The following is a 26,430-nucleotide window of genomic DNA, read 5'->3' on the forward strand; positions in this document are numbered from 1 at the left end:
TTTTAGTTACAAATGAAGAGTGGTGAACAAATCCTCTGGAATCAAAGGTGAGTTGAAGCAAACTGACATTTAGGGAGACATGGCCACTCAAACAGCTCGTTAGCATCCTGATTGTGTCCCCCTCCCCACAGACTGAACTAATACATGCATGACCATCTCATTCACTTCTACCTATGGAAGCAAAGAAAAGTTTTAACTGGCGGAGTGCATTGTAGAGAGAAAATGCATCCAATCCTCCTCTCATTTACACTAGTTTTACAGAGTTGTAACTATGTAGAAGCAGGACAGCAGATCAGGCAGGGACACTGCTGCCAAATGGATGCAAGTGTATAACTCTGATTTTTAAATCATCCCTACCGCTGACACACACCCAAGCAGTCCATTTCTTATTAGCTCTTTGGCAACACTTCCATAGATTGTGCTACTAACTGGAGTTGATAAGGAATTTTTTGCAAAAATATTCTCAACAAAAATGTCAATTTGTCAAAACTGAAACTGCTCGTAAGAAAGGGTCAATTTCAACTAATTTCCTGACTCAAAAAAAAGTTTAAATAGTTTTGAAATTGTCAACAAATTCTGGGTTTTGATATTTGACAAAAAAAATTAATGTAACTACATTTTGTTTCAAAATGTAACTTAATTTACACTAAAATAAAGTTTAATAAAAAGATTAAGCTTGAAATTAAAATTTGAAATTTTGTTGGTATGTCAGTTCTTGAAAAATTTTGAGATTTTTTATTTTCTGACCTTATTTGGGATGGAATTTTTTTTCAAAATCTTGCAAAATTGTTCCAGGATGGGAAAGCAATTTCCTACTCAGCCCATCCAATAAATCCTTGTTGAATTTGGAGCTAAGAAATCTCACACAACCCATCCATACTAACTTCTAGCCAGTGCTTTCAGTCCTGTGCATTCTTAAGCACCCCCACTCCAGTAAATGATAAACAACAATAAACACATACATTAAAAGGTGCATTTTCAGTCGGTCTCCAACTGGCCTCTTTATTGGTGCACACAGCCATCTGGGAATGCAAGCAAGCAAATGTGGTAGTTGCATATCTGGCAACCTGATCTAGAAGTGCATCCACATACAGGGTTTATACATGCAAACAAGTGAGGAAACAAAATGAGAATCCCCAGTTTTGCTGAAAATACAGTGTAAAGGAGCTGAATAATTTCTTACATTAGTGATTTTAATAAGTGCTGCTTGTATATTTTAACACCTTTGAAATCTGTTATTGTTCAAACTTAATATCCCAATCTTCAGGTTATATCCTTCTTAGTGGAGCAGCACCGATTTACTTGAGCTGAGGATCAAGCCCTTAGCAAATATCTATAGGATGCTACATGGAGATTTGTGTAGCTAAGAGAAATTCCATGGAATAGAACCCACATGGTTCTCTCTGTGCCACAGAAGCCCTGTTTGGAATGTGTGGGGGGAGGAGGAGGAGGGAAATGGGGAAGGGAAATGAAGGGAGCCACCAAGCTTGCTTCAAAAGCATGCACTAGTGTGGATCTTAATTAGGTTAATATGAAGGAGCGTTGAGGGTACATTGAAAACTAATTAAATGGATCTAGTGGTTGGGAAATGCCTTTCAATGGGACGCAGAAGGGCAACAGCAGCCATTCTAGTCTGATGGCCTGTGCATTGGCCATGGGTGAGTGTGGAATTCCATCCCCCCAGAACCCACACTCAGTGCCCTACACAAAGACCATTTACACAGCCTTTATGCAAAACAGCATGAATTTCACCACTAGTGTGATTTTAATGAGGCAATCTAGTGGAAAGTTGGTGTGATGCAGATAGGGTGACCAGATGTCTCGATTTTATAGGGACAGTCCCGATTTTGGGGTCTTTTTCTTATATAGGCTCCTATTAACCCCCCTATTAACCCCCGTCCTGATTTTTCACACTTGCTGTCTGGTCACCCTAGATGCAGGCAATGCAAAATCCATGCTTGATCACAACCAAGATTCTTCTACATTCCTTGTAAATCAACTGTCATCTTTGTACTCAGGATGAGTCATGATATATATATATTTATCTTGTTTATCCTAGTGCCTGCGCAGAAACTGGGAGGTTCGGAAACATATCCATGATGACAAATATGGAGATTTCTCAATACATATTGTAATTTCTGCTCCAGAATGGCATTAATGCACACAAATGATACCTAAATGGAGTCTTAAAGATGGGCAAAGATTTAATTAATAGAGACTCTAGATGTTCTAGCATATTTATTGGAAAAGATGAAATCACAATAGATTATGTCCAATGGAGCTAGATAGAGCATTCATGTACATTTAAAAAGGAATATTATAGTATTTAAAAAAAAAATTACAAAATTGACTATAATGGTAAGTGACATTTTAGTTCAGTCACAATTAAAATCAACCTGACTTATTCCTTGCATTAGTAGCTACATATTCTCTTTAAAGTTCATATAGGGTTAAGTTTCTCATCCTTGGAGATTTCTTAATGGCCCTTGTTATCTAAACCTTGATCCATAATGGTGGCTGTGTATTATGTTTTCAATGCACATCCTCAGACATATTAGGACATGAAGTGAACTTGACAGGAAGGAGAATATTTTCTTTCTCCTCTGAAATGCCCCATGAGGGTTTTCTGCAGGCGACCTCCTCAGACCTTGGCTTTACATTAGAGTTATTGTCCTGAGAGAAGATTCAGTTAAAGCACCCAATTCATTTCATATAGTGCTCTCTAGTTTATTCTTGGTGGCAGCTAACTTGTAAAATTTTATTATGAATTCTTTTTTGGTTTGCTTGATGGAAAACAATTATTCTATCATCAGTCCTAAATGCAGTTGTAGAAATCTTTGATATACCACGGTGAACCAGTCCTTCGCTGACAGTTATCCAGATAAAATGTTCACTGGCACTGTACAAATGCTTGCTAAGAGTCTGCCTGTGCCCCGAAAAGTTTACATAGTAAGTAGACAAGAAAGAAATAGCTTAGGCCAAAGGAAGTCCTATTATTTCTTTTACAAATGGGAAACTGAACAGAGAAGTTAAGTGACTTTTTCAAGGCCACACAGAAAGTCTGTGGCAGGGGTGGGAATGAGCCCAGATCTATTTAGTCGAAGTCTAGAGCAGTGTTTGTCAGCCTTTTCATGTTAGCAACCCCTTATTCAAAGTAAAAAAAAAAAATTCTCCCACCCCTTACATATACTATAAGAGGTTTTTTTTAAAAAAAGGCTCAATTATAACAATGCAAAGCCTATAGCATTCATTTGTGTGTTGAGAGGTTGACAGAGAATATTTGACCTTGAAAGGTACAGGTGTGCTGGGAGTAGGCAAGCAAAATGTTCTTTGCCTTACAATACAATAAAATTTTCAACACCCTGACTGCATTGTGCATGTGCGCGCGCACACACACACACACACACACACACACACAAATCTTTTGACCCAGTATCTGAAAAAACTAGTCTAGTGGCTTAACAGAACACTATCCCTCTTCTTTCCATTAACACTGGATGCTAGACCCATGCAATGAGAATCAAATGCTGGGGAGAAAAAAGCCTTTGCAGCCTCTTTCATCCTCATTTGAATTAGAGAAAAGAATCCAACACTGTACAGGACATCTTGGAATCTAGCAGGACCCCCACGTCCCCAGAAGAGACAGAGCTACATGGACATAGATAAGTTTTGTATCAATACGCGGTTATTCATAAAGAGTTTGCCCTAGAAAGATGCTGAGTACTCCTGTGAGGTGTACCCTAAATCCAGCATGAAGTCATTAGGAGGCTGGTTCACTGATCCACAGCGTCCGCTGAGTCAATGGAAAGACTCCCATTGACATCAGTAGGCTTTGCATCAGGCCCTTGTAGTTGAGGGTGCTCAGCACCTCCCAGGTATTAAGCCTAAAGGGCTCCATTGTGTTAGCCGGGCGAAAGCCAGCTTTTAAGATGAGCTCTCTCTTGCACCCCACACATTTGCTGTTTCCAGTAATGCTTTCTCTTGCAAAACAATCTAACAGGCTGTCATCTGCTGCAAAACTCATGGGTTCTTACAGAGCCATAATCTAGCAAGTAGCAGGTTGCTATATATCAAGCGAAAAATCCAAACCAGTGGTAATGCTAGGCAGTTTCCTCAGTGCACTGCACAGCCAGATTGCTCTGATGGGATGGCAGATGCAAACTAGGAAATTAAAGTAAAATTAGTGTGGTAGATTTGTATTTAGACTTTGGTTGTAAGCACAGGAAATACTTGAAGCAGTACTGGAAACAGCGTGAATCCCATTTGTAAGAATGACTCCTCTTGCAATGAAGCTTATGTTGGAGTTCAGACCCACTCAAATAAGGAATCTGCTGGGCAAAAATGAATGTACACTGATGCTATTTAAAGCTGGGCAAAAAAGTCAGAGGAAATCAATTGCAGCTTTTTGTATGCCCGGGTGTGCACTTGAATATCAATTTGGAGGCACGCACAAGTATATGATCCCATGGTAGTCAACACAGTAATGAATATTAACATAATTAATATTACACCGAAATGTGTCATGAAACTGAATTATGTCAAGAATGAATCAAATGTCTGATACCAACTAAACACTTTGGGTCACAAGACAGAAATGCACAGCATTTTGAAATGATAAACAGTCACATATTTTCACCCATCAATTGCCAATTTTGGAATAAAAGAACAGACCAGCAAAGAGAAACAGTAATCAGCTAACAGCAACATGCTTCCAGCATGGGCTTCCGATAACTGACCAGGCATAGACTCCGATGGAGGAGCCCTACGGGCAGAAGGGGACCCCAGGAAAGGTTTGCAATGATGCTAGGGAAACGTCACTTGGCCAGCACAGGCCAGTAGTGTGCTCTGCTGGCTGAGGTGGGTGCCCCTTTGGGGGTTTGTGTTGGTTAAGCTCCTTTGGGTTCTGATCTACTGGCAACAAGAATATTTCCATTGATACCAGTGAGCAATGGATCAGTCCCATGGAACACCTTGCAGACCATAAATGTAACCTCCTTCTGCAGAAAGCCAAAGGGAAAGCTTGCACTACTGCCTTCTTCCCCTTTCTCAGTGAATCCCAGAATTCCTCAGCACAACAACTCCCTGGGCCAGGATAGAGCAGGGAGGTACAATATGAACCAAATAATCTGTACCAACAAGAGAGAACCTGATTCCAGAACTTTATAATCAAGGGGAGTATTCTCTTACGCCCTTATTCTTGGCAGCAGTACAGAGCCCTAGTGTTGGTTGGCCAGTGCATTGTTCTGCTCTAAGGGATGGTGGAGAAAGCTGCTGAACAGCCTACATACAAATTCCCACCCACCCCCGTAGACAGACCAACATTTACAACATGAACTAAAGGCAACCAGCCAGAGACTGCCAGATCTTCTCAACTTGGCAGTTCCACAATCAAGGAACACCTTCAGCCAAGGAGATACTCCACCAGTCTGGTCTTGTTTAAACTATTATCTTCTTTAAAATAATTTTAAAAGAGTTATTGTTTTATAACAACATGGGCATGCAGGAAAGCCAGGTCCCTGTTCTGAAAAGCTCCCAAGCTAAAGGAAAATCTGTCTTTCTAGTAACATACAAATATTTACATCCATACACAAAATCTGAAACCAGAGAAAGCCCTTAGGGACTCAGCAAATTCTAAGTCACCAAAAACCCTAACGTGTTTTGATGTCACAAATCGTGTATTTACAAAGAGCAAGTCCAACTGTGAGAGTGAATGTATTCAAAGCCCAAGTGCCAGCTAACAAAGTTCTTGGCCAGAACAGGGCCCTTTTTTCCTCATCTGGTAGAGCTACCTACTATGCAAGCTGATGGTGGTCATGGTTCCAACCTCGGTTGCGTTAATATGAAGGACATACACAAATGTAAGCCTGGTCACCAGATGGACAGACCCTGCTAATGAGCTAGCTCCACCTCCAGGGTTTTGCCACCACCCCTGAAGCCACCTGAGATCATTTGTTTCATCTGTGAGTTAGAGGGACATAATTTATGACTTTAAGAGTCTCAGACTCATAGGTTCAAAGCCAGCCTTATGCTTTTGCTCCCAGGGAGTGAGCATTTCTCCTGATGTTTTTTGTGGCTTTTGGCTACTTATAGTGATTAAGCTACTAAAAATACTACATTAGAGGAATGCTTAATAAGGCTTTTTTGTCTGAGTTGATATTGAGATGGTTTGTGTATATTTGTAAGTATGTGTAAATATATATTTGGACAGTTGTTAAGAAACATGTATAATTTTTCCCAAACACCACAGCTCCTTCCAACCATTATAGTTTAATGGGATAATGCATATTTAAAGAATTTTGAGTGTGTGTTTTATTTCTAGTTATTTACTTAACGGACTACATCAGGCCTTCGGAGTTTTAACAGACAATTGTATAAAGTAAATAGGCATTCACCCAGTTTTTAAAAATGCATATTACTTACTCAGTTGAACCATCTGCTGGAGTCATAATAATCTACTGCAGCATTCAGAAAAGTATGGAAGTTTAATATAATTTAGGAGGAGTTACATGTATTGTGGGCCAAATTACTCTGGTGTAAATCTGGAGTACTTTCCTGAAGCCAATGGAGTTATTCTGGTTCAATTCTGGGTAAATGGGGGCAGAATTTACCCCTCTACTGTGTCCTGAAACACTATGAATATCCTCCATAGATAAGATTCCAGCCATTTCATCTTAAAATATAAAAGGTCATGGCCTGCATTGTGGACAAACATTTGGCAAAGGAGCTAGAACAGCTCCATGCCACCAAATTTTATTTGTGCTCCCACACCTGAAGATTGGGAAAAAGAATTCTTACCAGCGAGGCACAAGTTTACCCCCGCCAATACCGTAGAGCCTAATTATAGACCGCCCTGCAAATGGGAACTCTACAATCATGTTATTATTTATTTATAATTCTTTAATTTTAATAGTTAATTTAAAGTATGGAGCAATTTCAATTGGAACAAGAACACTATTTTTTTTATCACAACTCATTGAATGATTTAATGTTTCAGGCTGCGATTTTCCAGGGCACCTATGGTAGTTAGACATTGAACTCCTACCCAAAGTCAGTATGCATTGGGTGCCTAACTCCCATAGGCACCTTTGAAAATCTCAGCCTTCCTGGCGATATTTGAATAGAGCCATTCACTAAGTGCAGTAAGACATGACACAGTGCCTGTCTGCTGGGCTCTCCTCATCCCTTGTGTGTTTACAGCTAAAAGCAGCCTTATATATAATGATACATCTGAGGTAAAGCAATATCTTTAGTTCAATACACACCCTCTTATATCTTATTGCTTTCATCACCATTCAGCAGGGAGAGGTTGAGATCAGAACAAAGAAGAACCAACTGTTCTTTCCTGCTTCAAAGGATGAGACAATAATACAGATACCTCGCACTTAGGTAACACCATCCATCTGAGGATCTCAAAGTGCTTTATAACCATTAATTAATGAAGCATCATGGTATAACTTTAAGATGAATATTATTATCATTCCACATAAAGACCAAATTTTCTAAAGTGACCTCTGAATTTGGGGCCAAATCTGAGACACTTAGGGGCTGATTTGCAGAGCTGCGGAGGACACTCAGGCTACAGTTCTTTTTGATGCCCTTTCCTCCAAAGGGGATGGATCCAGTGGACAGGAGCTATGGTTTGAGCACCTTTGAAAATCAGGCCCCAAGTCTCAAGCAGGACATGCATAGTTAGTTTACAGGTTGGAAAATCAGACACTTTCTGCATCGTGATAAACATAAATACTGAAACAACACACGGCAGCATTCATACTAGTGAACCATTACAATTTTAAACTCTGTGTAACTTTTAAATATAAAAACATCAAAGATGTTTAGTCTGGGGTGCTCCAATTTTCCTCTGACATTTAATGAAGATGAGTAAACCTGCCAGTGGATGAATGAAACCAGAAGTTTGGAACTCATTCTATGGGTTGTTCTATTTGTATTTCCCTTTTTCTACTTAGATGCAAAGTCTTTGGAATGGCCAGAGCTTCTAGCATGCCAAGTTGTGTTCTCTGACTGCTGGTTGAATCTGAAAATGGGTTACAGTTACAGACCTGACCATTAGGAAAGCCCATTCCAACATGGGTGAGTCCAGAGACGTCAAGTCACTGCTATATTTAATTACAAACCTGAGAGGGATTAACCTTTGAGGACTAAATTAATATTCTAAATAAAATGAATATGCATAAGACTGAAGATTAGGATTAAATGCTTAGTAGAATCTTTATGTGATCAAGCAGGTTTCGTGGTGCAGATATTAACCATTAATGTGAAGCAGCAAAATTATTCTTTATCCTTATAATAACACATCTCACTTCTAAGCCACACTGCATTTGAGAATCCCACAAGGTTTCAAAAATAGTCAACCCTTCAAGCACCCCAGGAGATAAGAGAGTGCTACTATCCCATTCCAATGCTGAGGAAATAGAGGCACAGAGAAGTCAAATATATGGGCCCAGATCATCCCTCCTGGGATCTGTGCATAATGGGAATCTTACATGTATTGATCTGCCTATGCCTGCACAAAAGGAGAGGGCACGACCACCTGAGATCCCCATTCTCCTCCTCCTTTCCTTGCATTGGTGGAGCTCTGCTGAAGCTCAGACTGTACAGAAAATTATGGTGTTGGTGAAAGTGCAGAAAGATGTAAAACATGGGAGGAGCTACTCTCCATGACACCATCCCCCAGGGTTCATTTTGGAAACCCACTGGAACATCACACAGTTATGAGCTACATTACCCCTCCCCCCTTTGGGTTTTCCCTCTTGGTTGCTATCACCTGGCTACATAGGCACCCAGACAATGGCAACCCCAATCCTGTTGGAACCTGGTAAGACAGTAGTTGTCCATGCAGGGAGGTTCCCACCTGTGCAGATTCACAGCACTGGAAGGGGACACAGTCTCTAAATTCCATGGCCCCCTCAAATGATGCCTAGCAGAGGGAATGGTTCCTGTAAGGTCACCTACAGACTACTCTCCACTTCCCCTCTTCCTGTGGGTTCTTCCTCTCTATACAAAGTTTAACACTGAGTGATCAGTTTATATACACAAATCATCCTTTTTAGACCTAGCTATTTCACCTATTTTTTTCATGTAATTGGTATCAAGCATTATGGGGATACTAAACTCTCAAGTAAGGTTTTAATTTAATCCAGGCAAGTCAGAAGAAAAGCAAAAATATTCCCAAATTACCTACAGGCAAATGAGAATTCATCTGAGTGCTAATCCCATCTCTTGGCATGATATTTCCTTACATACGTTCAATGGTATTTTCCAGTGGGTAAATTTTTCTGCCTCTGCAAGTCAGTTTGATGGTGCTAAAAGGCTGTTAGGTGTTGAAATCAAGGGATTTGAAAGAAGGCACCAATGGGTTTCTATTGACTTCAGTGGGTTTTGGCTAAATTCCCGTGATAAATTTGTCCCTAAATTCCCTGGCTTCTGTGAGTTTAAACCAGAAATCTATTATCCTAGAATATTTATATTCTACTTATTATTTTTGCAAGTAACTTCCATGTTTGTTGCAGAATTATGACGTTAAACACCTAAAGGAATTATCTGGGCCTAATCCAACCCATTATTATTATAAATACAAAATGTATTGGGAGTTATAACATACCAGTCCAGGTAGGAAACTTAGAAAAAGCAATTAACATTCCTCTATAGACTTTTGTATTTACATTTCAAATTTACCACTTAAGACTTTAATTCTCTATTAAACTGCTTAAATATACATAACTTCAGAGTTATTTAAATGTTTTATGAGCTTTCTGAAATGATCAGCTAATTAAATACCCTTACCTAATTTAGAACCTTAACTTTATAAAGCCTCCTTTTATTTGGGAAGAAGTGAATTTAATGTGCACCTTTTGTTCTTTTTGCTTTGTTAGAAAATCTTAATTTTAAAATAATCATGATTTCAAGAAGGGAAATGGGTTTTTCAGACCCAGAGACTAATGTGAGGAATATTATAGCTCATTACTTCCTCCTAGCCTGCAAACTTAAATTAGTAGTAATCATTAGCTACCATGTATGACATTGCATATATAATTAAGAAATAAATTTATTACAGAAACTTGGAAATATCAATTAAAAAGTAGTCAGTGCAGTCCCACAAGGTCCTATATGATTACCTGTGTTATCTGGGCTGTCACTTCCAATGCTGGTTTGAATCTCAAAGACCTCTGAGGGGTGCTCAGTCTGTCAAGTTAAATAAGTTAGACAACCTTAGCAGAAAAATGAAGTGATACAAGCAGGTGCAAACATAACCATTTAATAGAGGAACAAAGATGTCAGCTTCAGCCTGAGTATTATTGACAAAAGTGCTCTTCTCTTTTACTGTACTTTTGAACTGATGGACAGGACAATTCAATTTGCTGCTTTACCACAATCTGCTCATCTGGCTGGAAGGAGTAGAACCTTGGGGACATTAGAGGACACTCAAAGAGTTACATTTGTTCTTACCTATTACATTTGGGAACCATGAATTTTAGTTCTTTTGTGTAACATTTATAGAGTTTAAGGCCAGAAGGGACCATTAGATCTTCTAATCTGACCTCCTGTATATTACAAGGAATTACATTTCACCCAGTTACCACTGTATTGAGCCTAATTAAGCCTTTAAGCTTCCTCCTTGGTGTAGAAAATATAATTAGCTTCTGTCCGCTTCCTCCCCTCCATAGTCACCTTTTTGCCCATTTCTATAAATGAACCCAAACACTTCGAAATTCTTCATTTTCTAATTAATTATTTTCTCCACCACACCCCATTTTCTCACATCTGCATTTCATCACATACTCTTCCAGATTCTGGCCAGGGCTGGAAATGGACCTGCTAGAAAATGTCACTTCTCACGTTTTTTCCATCCTGATCAGGATCAAGGAATGCCTTTTATTCGTGACAGTAAGGCTGTCATTGAAAACATTCAAACATTTTACATTTAGCTGTGCAGACTCTCCAGTCCCATCTGTATTACAAATGCAGATGTCATGAGGGACCCAGTCATAACATAAGTTGCCCACCGACATGAGTAAAACATAGTCCTGTTCTGAAATGCTATTAACTTTCCTATCAATACATAATTATCTGAAACCAATTAACATGGAAGGTACTGATGTACCTTTGGACATACCTGAACTCTTTACAACGCCACAACTTCTCCATGCAGTACAGGTTTAGAGACAATTAACAGAACAGAAGCCAGAGAAGAGGGGCATGAGGCTTTTGAATTCAGTGATGCTCTTATTTATGATGCAACACCTACAGCATCTCCTAGAGCTCAAACACCTTCTCCTGAAACAAGAATACAAGAAGCCAGTTTACTGTGCTTGTTTTCTTTAAAACCATACTGAGAGTATCAACATCATTGTCCAGTTTTGGTATCCAGGAGTGCCAAGAGGGACAATTTACAGCTACCTCACTCTTTCGTGCAAATACAATATCAGTATTTCTCTGGATTTGTCCCCGTAAGCCTTCCAAAACCTGTACATCAAACGCACATGAAACTCGGCTGATTTCAGATCACAGTACACACTAAAAACACAAAGCAGATTCCTAGAAAGATTCGCTAGGGTTCACCGACCTGTTGAGTGAACCGTGGCTCAGTGCCAAGCAAATCTGGGCAGATAAATGTTTGCTTTAAATCAACATCATCTAACGTTCTCGGCATCTGATGTGACGCTCCATTTTTGCTTTTCTTGTTGAGATTGTGGGTTAGTTCAAGCATGAAGCTCAAAGCAAAACTCAAGGCATACAGTCTACGTGGATGATACCTGACGAGTATGCTCATGTGAATTCCTGCAAGGCAATCTCCCTCCTGCTCCATTAGCATTCTGTGACGTTACTGAAACTTTTGGGGGGAGGTATCTGTTTTGAACTGTACACTCATTGCAAAACAGAGCAGTAAATTAGTTGTTTCTACATTTCAAACACCGGGCCAGATTGTGATACCTTTACTATATTGAATAGAACTTGGCTCCACCAATGGTTCCATTTAAGTCAATGGGAATACTTGTGGAATAACTATCCATTGTCAGTAAGGGCCACTGTAAGTAGTTTTGGAAATTATCTTCTAGCAGTTGTTGTGTTTGGGAGCTTATAATACTCCAGCAACTGGGAAGTGGGGGTGAGGGGGAGAGGACCAGCACTGCTCTGATTTCTGTTAGCACTGAATAAACATTTGTTCCAACTGCCTGGGCAATCAGAAGGCTACATAAATACCTTGCTGTGCCTGTGGGATCTCATGCTAAGTTATAATCCATCACTGGAGCAGGCAGCCATTCTTGAAGACATTCTAAAGCATTTCTGAGGTTGAATGTAATTCATTGCTACATTTTCTGGTTGCATGTTTATTTCACCTAGCAAGAGGAAGTGGCTACACATGGAAGGGTTGTATGCTCTAAATTTCACTTAAAATTTGCATCATATTAAACAACTATTGACTGCAGACTCTATAATTTATCATGTGATTTATTATCTCCTTACTGCTAGAATTCTTTGTCAATAATTTTTTACATTCAATAACAATACCTTGACATACAGCTTTTTTGTATTTATACCCAGGTTACTTGAGATCTGTAATGGTTCTCAGGATCAGTCTAGGCAAACCTACTTAGCTAAAACAAGAACTGACCCCAACCTTTTCTGTGGATTTAAAAAAACACCAATTGTAACTTTGTTTTATTTATTTCTTTTCTTCCTTTCTGCCTTCTGGTTTCAGCAATGAACAGAAGGGGAAATACGAAATGACTGCAAGGAAGTCTCTCCTTGTGCTATTTCTCACCGTGCTGGAACCAAGAAGGAGCACAACAGACTGTTCTTGCAATATTTTCTGGCCAATTTCTAGTCCCAACAAGTTTGCACAAGCTTTGAATAAGCATGCAGGCTTGGGAGTGCTGATGTGAAGGGAACCCTTGAACCTTTCACGTTCAGCCCCTACTAGCACATAGTCAGTCTTGCAAAAATACACAGAAAATCAACCCATATGAAGAGAGATCTGAGCTCCATCAGATTTCAAGGAGAAGTTTTTCTGGCAATTGAAAATCCCATTTGGTCATGGATGATGCATTGTTTCTGTCATTCCAACAGACTGTAATTAACCTTTGCATCTGAACAAAAAAAATTAATCATTTTAATGAAGCAAGACATAACTATATAGCTTCATTTAATACTGATAATATCGGGGCCTGGACTGAGGGAGAGATTCACCAAACCACAGATATTTTAAATGCCTTTTATGCCCAACAGACTTGTTGGATGACAGTCTATTCATTTTAGAAGTACAATGATGAAAACTTAGAGGTAATTAAAGTAGTTGAGGATCTACATGATACTATTCAATGCTTCTTTGTATTGCACTAAAATACATTTTCTGTGTCCTGATTTCCTGCCTTCTTTCTATGTTACTAACTGATTTGGTTGTCTGTATCCCCTAATGATCTTAAAAAAAAGTCTTAACATTCAGACTGTAAATACATCACCGGGTCCTGAGTCTCAGATGATGTGAAAGGCATGCAATGATGACCATGAAAAGGAAATATACTTCTGCATTTGCTTACTGTAAGAACTCTGCAAGGCTCACCTGCGGACGAACATGTTGTGCAATGTAGCTTTCTGCTAACTGTTCAATACCATCAGGACTGCTGCTTAATCCTGTTGCCATTACCATTGCCATGTTCTGCTAATCCTGACACACCTGCAAAAGGAAAACTTGCTCAAAGAGTCCTCTCAGGCTGTCCAAGATTCAGGGCCATATTTTCAAAAGTGGCCTCTAACTTTGCAGCTGCAATTGTGTGTACAAGTTATTAAAGGAGAATTTTCGTTCTCTCCTTTTTTGCACCCACTTAGAGCCTGATTCTGTTTTCACTTTCTCCTTTGCAAAGCCAGGAATAACTCCACTGAAGTGAATATAAAACCGAACTGGATCAGACCCCAAAACTCTGTGCAGACTGAATTAGCAGATGCAAGTTGGGAGAGGTCTAACTTCAAATGCAGTTTGAGTCCATATGTCCAAGTAAGCTCAGGTGCAAAAACCAACTATATAATTACAAGGCTTCTGTCAGAACAGAACAACGCTGGTGTTTCTCAATCTTTTCAGCTCGGTGACCCTTTATTCAAAGTCAAACATTTCATGACCCCTTTACATATAAAATTAAGAGTAAAAAAAGTATCAATATCAACAAAGCCTACTTCATTTATTTATGTTAGTGTTTCAAGAGGTTGACAGAGACTGCTTGACCTTGAAGGGTAAGGGTGTTTGGGGAGTAGAGGAGCAAGATTTTTCTCTACGTTAGACCGTGATCCCCTGATTGACTTTTACGATTACCCTCCTCCCGCCCCCCCGCAGTTGCAACCCACTGGTTGAGAAACACTGATCTAAATAACATGAGCCTTATGCTATCACTTATCTTACCCTACTGCCCTCCCCTTTCCAAGGACAAACTGATAAACTGCTATTAGGCCAGATTCTACCACCATTGCCAATGGAAGTTTTACAAAAGGCTTCACTGGCAACAGGATCGGGTCCTAATGGGGTGTCTGACAGATTTTTGAATTCTGATGAATAAGCTGATAGGCTTGCTCACGGCAGAGTGGCATCTGCTGCTGGCAGTTGTCACTGGGCATGCTGGTATTAGGTGGCACTAAGTTAGTGTTTTATGTGAGGCATGAGAGCGCACCTTAATTGCACACTAATTAAGGACACTGTGGAAAGCTGTCCACTGGGTTTAGAGTTGGGGTTGTTACTGCTTTGGAACTTCCTACTGGGAAAACACACATGGTGGCTACAGTGTGTTAGAAACACAAGCAGCTACCCCGTATGGATCCTTCATACAAAAGAGCTATTCTGTTGATTTAACAGTTGTGATTGGTACAGAGCATTGGGATAAAGGTACATGTGATTTACTTTACTTTACTTATTTTTTTTTGGATGGCCTAGGTCTGTTCCCCATTGACAGAACTGCCCAGGTTTAGAAGGTTTCTTAGTTAGTTGGGCTCAGAGAAAGAAAGGAAGGTTTCTCTTGGGTAGGTCAGATACGGGAGGTATAGCTTCTTCTTTTTTTTTTAAATGTCTTTTTTGCCATATGAGAAAGGTAGGGACGGTGATGGGAATTTTCAGCAGAGATGTACTGCAGAGGTTAAAAGGAGATCACCATTTGTTTTATTTAAATAAATCAATTTGTTAAACATGAAGCTGGTAAGATTCTGCAGCTAGAAGGGTGAAGAGCAAAGAAAGGTAATTATTTTTGTTTGCACAATTCATTTTCTTATTACTCGGGGATCAAGGAGTGATTCTTGGCCGGGAGAAGGGAGGGCAAAGGAAAATCAGTATATAAATGTGCTGATTAGAGTTGCAGGGGATTCCAGAGTTAGGACTCGGGGCAGGGGAGACAGGAAGATCATTACTATTATTTAAATAAATCAATTTGTTGTTGATCAGGGATCATGTGGGTTGTGCTGATTGCAAGGAGGGCACAAGAAATTTGCTTTTTATCATTACAGTTATTGGTGTAAACACTACAGATACCCCCCAACTTACACAATTATTCCATTCCGGAAAGCCTTGCGTAACTTGAATTTTGCGTAAATCAGAAACGTATACCCGTACGTTACGCAAAAATTTTCGCAACTCGAAAATCCTATTTCTGGCTTATGGAACTTTTTCCATAAGTACAAACTTGCATAAGTCAGGTCTTGCATAACCCAGGGAGCATCTGTACTCAGAATCTCCTCTGCCAAAAAAGAATTGTCTTACTGGTGCTGTGTTTTAGCCCCACTCCTTTGAAATACTCCATCTCTTGCATCTTGTGTTGGTGCAGGAATGAGGGTAAAGCAACAATAGTTGACTCATGTTGAGCTTGGAAAGACATATCGCAGAAAAGGAGAATGTGCACATCAGATTGGAGTTTTCTAATGCCCTATAAGGTATGGTTTACTCTGCAGCTGGGACTGAGTCTCCCAGCCCAAGTAGACAAATTTGCACTAGTGGGGCTCCAGCTAGCATGCTAAAAATAGCAGATACAAACACATAATAAAGACATAACACCACCTCACATTATTACAGAACTTTATACTTGTATAGCAATGATCTCAAACTACTTTAATAGCAGGAATGAAGTAAGCCGCACAGCACCCTAGGAGGCAGATAAGTATTATTATATTATTCATTTCCCCAAAATATCCTTGACTTCTTTTTACAACAGTGATTGATGATAACCAACATGCTAAAAACATTATACCTGACAATTAAGAAACTAGTGTGGTGAGCAGGCAAAAATTTGCAAGGCCGGGTCGCATGTATGTATGGGTCAAAACTACATCCAATGATTTTGCTTTTTATTTAAAAACTGGATTAATCAAGAATAGCATTATTGAGCAACCACCAAGAGTTGGATCATTCAGGCACTCCCTGGGCTTAATCCAAAACCCATTGAAGTCAACCATTTTGGGTCATGCCCCCAGTGCAGCACTCTCACTGAAATCAATGGCAGTTCTATGCCCAATGCACTTACAGGGTCCAATATTTGCTGCTTCTCCTTTTTCAAAGCAATTAATGAAGCGCTTTCTGTAATTTAAAAAACCCTTCATGAATTGAATTGGAAATGTACAGCTCTGAACATCAGTGAACACATATCCAAAACTAATGGCTTTGATATCATTGCCAAAAATTGTCCCAATGGCAGTCTGCAAGCAGTATCCCACTATTTGCCTGCAATGGATAATCTCATTTTACAAATACAACACATTGTTTTATGTACCCATTGGAGTGGCTGAATTAGGCCCCAGAAATTAATCTCACCAGTTTTTGAAATTTTAGAAGCCAAACAGGCTAGGATTTTGGTACAGAGATATAAAAACAGGATTTGACATTATAAAAAACTGATTTAAAAAACCCAAAATTGTAGTTTCATGGAATCAGATGTGTATCATACTAATCCCAGGCAAATAAGCAAAGGTTGATCGTTTTTTCCCCTCCATACATTTATTGATAGATGGTTCAGTCATAAAAAAGGTAAGGGATGTACAATAGCTGATAATTTATGTCAAATGAAGAGATCGTCTAATGTTATATATAAAAACTAGGGGGAAAACAGCTCTTTAATAAATGAAGTCATGTTTAAATAATTAGAAAAAATACTGGGCCAAAATCATCGTTAGAGGAACTGTTGGAGTCAGCAGTGTTCTCCAAGGGATGAATCTGGCCCAGAGTTTCTCCTGGATTTTGAGTTTGTAACAGGGCTGATAAATCTATCCAAACATCTTTATTTTTACAGTACGTTTAAAGGAACATTTTTATTTAGTGCTGTCATCTATCTCCACATTATTGTGAAGTATGATCCTTTATTGCTTTTGTGTCTTCATCATTGCCTCAGGAAAGCATCCTTTTCTCCCTGCCTTTCATTGTTGTTACCCTTGTAGAGTATAACATGCACAAACTTGATTGTGATTAATTGAGGGCTCCAGCAAATGAAGTTTTTATTCTCTTCCATTTCAGACTTCCATCTGCTCAGGAAAAAAAAAAGTTTAGGTAGGTGGGTGGGGGAGGGTTACATTTATAAGGACACTTAGGACTCACTAGGTAAATCATCAGAATGACTTGTTCAGCAATAATGGTTACAAGGGAAGAAAGCCTTCCTTAATAGGGTTTCTTGCTCTTACATCATCAAAATGTTTTTATATCGCTGTACCACCATTCAGGCTGATAGAAGACTGCACCTGTTCAGAACATGGTCTACCTAAGCTTTTATCGCAGAGGTGGAATTTCAAGCTGAATCAAGTCTTGTTAGAATACAGTGGAGTCGCATCTTACGCAGGGGTTAGGTTCTGAAGTCAGCTCATAAGACGAAAATCACGCATAGTCAAAATTACCCTGGAAAATACCTTAAATCACCTACAATGTACAGTATACTGTACATGGTTTTGTGTATACAACCCTGTACAGTAATATGTACAAATTTATAATGTATACAGTAAAGTACAGTATATAATAAAGAGTACATATGCAAAATATAATTTTATAGTACTGTATTTTTAATTACAGGGGGTCACCAGGGCTTGATGTAGATCCAGGAGACGGAGGTGATGGAGAGCTTGGGTGACGGAAGTGAGTCGTAGACAAAGTGGTTGGCTCTGGTTCAGTTCAAGAAGTTGATTGCATAGGCTCATCTGCTGCTGGTTGTTTTTCCTTGAAAAACATGGTGATCGGCAACTGTTGCTGTTGTCTCTTGAGCTGCTCAAACATTTCTTAATACGGTCTCAAATCGTCCGTAATACTATGTGTGATTTTGAGGCTTTGTTCCATAGAGGGATTGTATTCAGAAATTAAATAATTCAAGTGTTTCGCTGCTTGGCACACTTCAGCAAATTTATGAAGATTCCAACTTGCTGGTTCCTCCTGTTCATCGTCATCATCTTAGTCTTCTGTAGAGGATTTTATCAGTTCCTCTAACTCTTCGTTAGTCAATGTTTCTCTATGGCTCTCAATTAATTCTTGACGAATTTCATTCTTTCAAATCTTGATGGCATGGATGCTAGATTAGTTGCAGCCATATTTGAGACCAACATACCATCTCTCAATAAGTCCAACACAGACAGTTTTTCCTCCAGCATTGGAACAGATCGCTGTTTCTTTGGTTGAGCAGCAGATGACGTAGTTGGCTTGCCTTTAGGGGCCATGCTGTATGAAAAATACGTATCTTTAAACACTAGAATCACACTCAGCGCAGTGAGATGCTCACACTATGAGAGGCACATGGGAACTGAGACCGAATGAGGGAACAGCAGATTCATGTCTCCCATCTCACGCTCACTCCGAGGCATACACTCATTGGGTGGAATCACCCACACTATTTACAGGTATCTTCTTGTTTCTCTTTTTCTTTTTTTCCAAGCACGTATAGTTGAATTCGCATATGATGTAACTCACCTGTATTGCTAATTAGAACAACCCACTGAACAACCACTTAATACAGATAAATATTTAGTCTGTAAATATAAACACCTGCATCTTTCTGGTAATTTAGCACAGTGAAAGTAATATCAGATATGTTTCTAAAAGTTCTACTATAGCTTTTACCCAACGGCATGCACTGGCCCCACTGAGCGTGATGTACAACATCAGATAAGGCTTTTCCTTCAGAGTTTACAAGTCAAATATATAGGTTTGTCATCCTCTGGAACTTGGCAAATAAGGTTGCAGCTATGCAGGGTGGGATTTTCTTAATAGAAAGTGTGATACAAACAAGAAGTCATGTTTCAATTAGATTATGCAAGGGGAAAAAAAGTTACTAGAGTGCATAATAGTGACTTTGGCTATTGGGAATGTGAAAACAAAGTCAAGCCAAATATTTTCATTAGGAATTTATTGCTCAGGGACATTTTCTTTTAACCAAGTGAAGAAATTTTTAGTAAGTAGACTCCAGGTATGGGTCTCCTCTTACAAAGCAGTGTAGATAGCTTTTGGGATTGGTACTGGGACACAGAGCCCATCACACCCAGGGCCGGCTCCAGACCCCAGCGCGCCAAGCGTGCGCTTGGGGCGGCGTCCCGCGGGAGGGCGGCAGGCGGCTCCGGTGGACCTCCCGCAGGCATGCCTGCAGAGGGTCCGCTGGTCCCGCGGCTCCGCCGGACCTCCCGCAGGCGTGCCTGCGGATGCTCCACCGGAGCCGCGGGACCAGCGGACCCTCCGCAGGCACGTCTGCGGGAGGTCCACCGGAGCTGTGGGACCCGCGACCGCCAGAGCGCCCCCCGCGGCGAGCCGCCGTGCTTGGGGCGCCCCAAATCCTAGAGCCGCCACTGATCACACCGGGGGCACAGGTATTCTTAATGATACTTGCTCTGTTGGTCTTGGTCTAGTTCCTGTGGACAGGTGTCCATATCACTATCACAGCCACCATAGCTGGCACTCTTGGTAGTCTTAGGAGAGTGGCCAAGGATAGGCTGAGAGGTTGGATTACCTTAAATATGGTCCCACCAGGTCAAGATTGAGGCAAGGAGATGGAAGGTTGCAAATGCCAATGCCTGAGCTACATTACTTCTGTTGATGTTAGAGAAAGAACCTTAGATGAGATGTACTGGTGTAACAATCCAACCACAGTGGATTATATTCTCCTATAAATTCAAGATGAGGAAGGGAAACTGAGTTGATTTGCAGTGGTATGTCCTTGGCAACACATTATGACCTGTGTGGCAAAATTACAGCTAACTTCTTCAGCAGAGTGGAGGGGAAATGTATGGGAGAGTCCTTCACCTCATTGTGGGCTGAATGGTGATGATGGCATGTTATGCTTGTGGATATTACTCAAAATGGCAACTCAGAATAAGAGCTGTAAGAACAGCATTAGACTGTCATATAAATAATGCATCATGTTATACTGTCCTTACACAGAAATATTATTACCACTTCCTTTCAATATACTAACACGTATGGATTTTTATTCACTACACATGCATTATTATTAATCTTAGTTAGTATGCAAAGTATAGGATGATAGATATATACGGTTTGTTTCGTAAAATGGACAGATTTACTGCTTAAAGAATAACCAGCAGTTACTGCATAGGGAGGAAGCATGGTCGTGTGGTTAATGCTGGGAAGATCTAGATTTTATTCCCAAGTGTGCCACAGACTCTCTGTGAGAGCTTGGTCAAGTCACTGAATCACGCTATGCCTCAGTTTCCCACTCTGTCAAATGGGGGAATAGTACTTACCTATCCTGCAGAGGTCTAATTAGGGTCAGTTCATTAGTGAGTGAAATTCATTGGTGACAGATATCACACACAATACCTTCTGCACCTCTTCATCCTCATAGTGGGTTGCTGTGGCAAGGCCGTGGGAGGGTAGGCTGGGCTACCTGCACTCTGTGTATCCCAGAAACAGTCTGTCTCCTCTCTTGCCCCAAATAGGCCAGCCCATACGGAGGCCTTGGGGCAAGGAAATCTGGGGACAGGGCTACTGGATCCAGTGGCTCAAAAACTCTATAGGAAGTGCAGAGCAGCAGAGACCACCATTCCAGCTTTCTCTGGGGTTCAGTAATACCAGGGGGGCTGCAGTCCTCCCCCCTCCATGCCCCCTTGTCCCACCCCACACTCTCCACAAGTCTTCTGTAGAGATATCTGCCTGAAGCCTCTTCATTTGCGCTTTGTATGTGTGTGTGAATATCATCACAGGATCTGCAAGGTGCATTGAGATCAGGGGCGGCTCTAGCCATTTCGCCGCCCCAAGCACGGCGGCACGCCGCGGGGGGCGCTCTGCCGGTTGCCGATCCCGCGGCTCTGGTGGACCTCCCGCAGGCGTGCCTGTGGATGCTCCACCGAAGCTGCGGGACCAGCGGACCCTCCGCATGCACGCCTGCAGGAGGTCCACCGGAGCCGCCTGCCGCCCTCCTGGCGACCGGCAGAGCACCCCCTGCGGCATGCCGCCCCAAGCACGCGCTTGGTGTGCTGGGGCCTGGAGCCGCCCCTGATTGAGATCCTCAGAACGGAGGCACTATATCAATGCAAAATGCATTATTATTAACAGGCAGCAAATAATTTGTTCGACAATATCAGCGGTCTTCCTGTTTGTTAGGTTGATGAATGTACTCATTATTAGAGATTATGCCACTAGGTCTTAATCCGAAGGTCAAGCCGTTTGTTGTGAACATTTGAAGCTCACAGGAAATGGTTAGTATGGTAGGATATGTATGCCATGTGACTTCTGTTTTCTGATTGGATGAATAAGACTCTTTCTTGAAAATAAGAAAAAGGAACATTTTGCAACATACTGTATTTTACAGTGTGATGGGAAGTGATCAGGACAGGTAAAAACTATTCCTATCACAGAGAAAGGGCCAATACTCTATTTTTTCAACACAGGCAGTCCTTCAAATTAGAGTTAACGTGTACAGTTTATAGCTTCACTTATACAAACATATGCAATGACAGTGGAGATTTACTCCTATTGCTCCATTTTATCTTCTCACTTTTGCCCGGGGAGGGAACATGTGTTCCAAGAAATGCTGAGGAGGGATGGTCTTGGGACTTTACTGAAGCTGCGATGTGGGTTCAATTCCTAGCTCTGCCACAGACATCCCATGTGGCTGTGAGCAAGTTGCTTTACCTCTTTGTGCCTCAGTTCCCCCTCTGTAAGACAAAGAGGAATAATAACATTTCCTTTCTCCCATTTTTCATCCGTCTTGTCTCTTTAGAGTGTAAACTCTCTGAGGTAAATTCTACTGTGTGTCTAGCACAATGGGGCCCCACTGTCCATTGGGGCCTCCAGGAATTACTGTTGTACATATAATAAAATAATAATAATGAGGAGGAGGACATGTTAAAAAACAGAGAGAACTTGTTCTACATTCTCTAGAATGAGAATCAAATGGTTGCTGGACTTATATTACCACCAGCAGCTAATTTATTTATGAGACGATTTATCAGAAGCTGTCAGGTTTAATTTTCTCTAATTCTCATGGTATGAAAAATTCCACTTGTCTGATTTTAATCTATAACCCAAAGATAGGTCTTCCCAGAAATAACAAAAATACAACATTCAAGGTATCCAAACAGTTACTGTAGGGCTGCAAAAAAGATTGATTACACCTCAGCCTTACACCTCCCTTCTGCCCCTCCCCCCTTGTCTGCTTCAACAATGTCTGCAAAGTCCAGAAGCACTGATGCAGCAGATACATTTTTAATGGTAAGAAAGAGAATTTCAAGAACTTAAGGACTTTCCTTGGCATGCTGATACATAGGAAGAGTTATGTTTTTGTTGCCATATGGTTTTTAATTTTTTAATCAAGAGAATACATTTGTTAAGCTGTCTTCTTCTTGCGGTGAAGGGAGGGGAACACTTTACAAAAATTACTGTCATGTCTAAAAGGAACAAACAAAAATAAAATATAAATGTACATTGAAGAATCTGCAGATTATTGCGTGTGGGGGGAGAGAAATGGAATTTCTTGACTTCAAACCAATAGGAAATGGATTCAAAAGCAGGGCAATCAATACCACCCTGTGATCAACAGGAAATGCTAAGAATAGCTGTATATCATGTGTGGCTTCAAATTTACAGCCGGGATATATAATCTCATTGTAAGTGAAGAGTCAAGTTCAAGAACTTAGCCTCTACAGTAAAGCTCTCGTTTTAACTAAAGAAGCTGAGGTCGACGGCCTCTCAAATGAAATAGATAAGGCAACATAGGGTTCTTGTCAGAAACAAATGTTATGTCTCTCCCTACTGAAAAGCTTAAAGATATTATCAGCAAAAGTCTAGTTGGGCCTAAAATGGGTCCCAGAGAAGTAATATTAACCAGGCTTCTGGCAGATCATTTATTTATCTCAAGCTAAATTCAATAAAGAGAGCCATATATAAGTGAGGGAAAATAATGCAGCTGCTAGTAATTTATCATTGGATGGAAAGTCATTGTTATCCTTATCTCTCCAATGATGTTCTATTTCCAACTGGTAATGAATTATGGGGCTCACCACATCTTTACTATGTGACAGGTCAACACTACCTCATGGGTACTGTACTGTATTTATGCAATCAATAGCGAGTTTGCTGAGAAAATATTGGCATCCATTTTGTGTAAGTGACCTAGTGCTATATGGCCTCTAGATCGTTGATGGTGGTCGGCTCGTTATAATAGAATCTGCACACTCTTTTAAAACAAAGATTTATCTGCATGCTTTAAAAACATTTTTCGCTTTGCCCTTAATAAAGCAAAGCATGTGATGGGAAGCACTGGATTGTTAATTGTAAAGCATTCTCCTCATTTAAGCTGGCTCAGCCACTAAAAAGCTCCTTTTCTGTTCCTTTGTTGCACTTATTAGATGGATTTATTAAACCAAACTTCTGTACAGAGTTATCCAACATTATTTCTGCCTGCAGTGTGTGGGGCACAGCAAAGACACCAAAAGCAGAACTTTGGTCAAGCCATTGCTGAGAGATAAAGGCAGGATAACAAGTTACTCACCATACCCCTGCAGAGTCCAGGAGTTCTTGTGTGGAGTTTCAGGCAGGAAGTGTTGCAACTCAATGCTGTGTCACCTCCCTCTAGGTAATGGGGGAGGTGGGGGGGGGACCCTGACAGTAGGACTCCTGCAAGGGAGGCACTGGAGAAATAGTATGCTCCAATCTGACCAGAGATTAAAGGTTCCTTCACCATCGTTACTTAAGAAAGGACAAGGTTTCCAAAAATAATGCCTTCCCAAACTCACCCCATCCGTAGAGGGACGGTTTGCATAAAACTTCACAAAGAGACCCTCTCCACATTGTCTTCCTTTCCTGGCCCCCTCCCTTGGGTATTTTCCATAGAAAGGGGATACCTGGCCCAGAAGGAGAAAAGTGCCCAATATAAAATTGGTCAGAAAATGATAATTCTGTAAAAAATTAATCACAAAAAAAAAATCACAAATTTTTTTCACTGAAAACTGAATCTTGAAAAAAAAATCCAGTTCTCAAAATGTGAAAAGTTCTCTCAGCTTTTGGCTGAAAATCCAGAAAATTGCATGCAGATTTTCCAAAAAAATGTTCATTTAGAAAATAAAGAGCATTTTTCATCAAAAATGTTATTGACTAAAACATTTTGACCAGCACTAGTATCCAATTTACGCTACTTGTCTTCAGCCCCACACACTGGTTGTCTCTTATCAGCCCTCTTAGGCCCTAACCTCTGTCCATTCACATTCAAGCCAGTAGAACGATGACCCCTGAAAGTCACATCTTTGGGCCTCAATTTTTCCTTAACTGCATCAAAAGTTTGGATTCTGAAATGAGCTTCACATATTAGAATATTCTTAGTACTTGTGCATATTCCTGTCACAAACAGATAATCTTCAGATTTGTGAAATCCCTTTTCCTCCTATCTAAGGAAACCTCTGTCACATCTGGCACCCTGTGGTCATATTACATAGAATTGATGGGAAATGGGTGAGAGGGAAACTTAGGGAAAGGTCTAAAAAAATTTTTTTTAAATCAATCAGCTCTGTAGTGGGTCAAAAATGGGTGAAATTTTTCGCAAATAGTTGGCCATTTTTTCAGATTTTTTTTTTTAATTTGTCAAAATTGGAAACATTTTGACTCACATGTAGTCATACACGGGTGGAGAAGTGGAGGCAATACAACACCTGTGCAGCCTCCTGCTTCTTGATCTCCAGGGGAAAAATTTGGACTCATACAGAAAAATGAGAGGAAAAAATCTTTCAGATGAGAAGCAGCCTTCACTGATGAAGTGGGATGAAAATGATTATGATCATTATTATATAGGCATTGGATCCATCTTACAAGCAGCCACTATGGATGAGGAGGCTACTCATGCTGAATTGGCAAAAACATCTAAAGAAACATAGGACATTATGATGCGACCAGAGCTGGACCAAATGGGTGCAGGCTGAGGAAATACAAAAGACCACAAAGGAAGATCTTAAACTTGAGAAACACCAGCTAGTTATAGCACATTTATTTAATTAAGTGACCTAAATTACACTAACCAAGGTGTGTGATATTTACTCTGTTGAAAAACAAACCTCATTATAGCCATCGTTTTTTATATAATGAACACACTTCCAGGTTACAGACACATACTGCACTTGCTGGCATGGACACATGTGTTAATTCATCTCTTTGGCCGTGTCTGTTCAGGAGAGTCTTGGTAATGGAAAAACAAAGTTGTTTTAAATAAGGACTGAAGTCCTTTGGCAGAGATGTGCATGCAAGAACTCGAACAGAGCCTTTTGGATTGTTCCTTGGCCTACCCAGTGATATCAGTCTGTCAACTCCAATAACATTAAAAATTATTCAGGATGATTCAGAAAGTAAATTAAAGTATTTGCACTATGCTTGAGTCCTTGCATCTCCCTTCCCACCCCACTCCAAAGTCACATAATGTAGTTTTCCCATCTAAACTCTGAGATGAAATCCATATGGACTGGATATACCAGGAAAGATCTGACCCAGAAAGCCCCGACTCCTTCTCAGTCAGTTAACTCAAAAGGTCATCTTTTTCTGATAGAAACAAGATCCCCCCTCCTTCCTTAATGTCTGCAGAAATATGTTAAACCTTTTCATGCATGTTGCATCACAGCCTACTTCTATTTGCCTAAAGGGACACTGTGGGTCATACGACAGATGAACCATGCAAAAGGAGGAATGTACCTGTTGTTCCTGAAAAAATAAAATAAAAAAATTGGCTATTGGCAGAAATAAAGAGCCACAATAGCCACTGTGCTTTGGGTTTATCCCTTCTAGCAAATGAATGGGAGAAAGGACAAAACTGGGATGTAAAATTAGAACATCCTTTTTTTTCAATCTAAAGGAAAGAAGTAGAAGAACGATTGCTTTGGGACGGCTGGTTTGGTAGTGTGGTGTATTGGCCAGTCACTTCATCCCAGGCCATTTAAAAGGAAAAAGGCAGCAAAGCACCTGTGTCAAACCCTCTCTGTAGATGAACA

At 40.4% G+C, this 26,430-nt stretch overlaps 1 long non-coding RNA gene across 1 annotated transcript; it reads right to left on the reverse strand.

Moving 5' to 3' along the window:
• Positions 1 to 967: 967 nt before the first annotated feature.
• LOC123349144 lies at positions 968 to 11,285 on the reverse strand. The gene is made up of 3 exons (XR_006573395.1): positions 11,132 to 11,285; positions 10,134 to 10,200; positions 968 to 1,022 (listed from the first exon to the last, which is right to left on the reverse strand). It is a non-coding gene; the product is annotated as an uncharacterized LOC123349144 (long non-coding RNA).
• Between the last annotated feature and the right edge of the window lie 15,145 nt (positions 11,286 to 26,430).

Source organism: Mauremys mutica, chromosome 14 (genome assembly GCF_020497125.1).
Source record: "Mauremys mutica isolate MM-2020 ecotype Southern chromosome 14, ASM2049712v1, whole genome shotgun sequence".
In the NCBI taxonomy this organism is placed as follows: Eukaryota; Metazoa; Chordata; order Testudines; family Geoemydidae; genus Mauremys; species Mauremys mutica.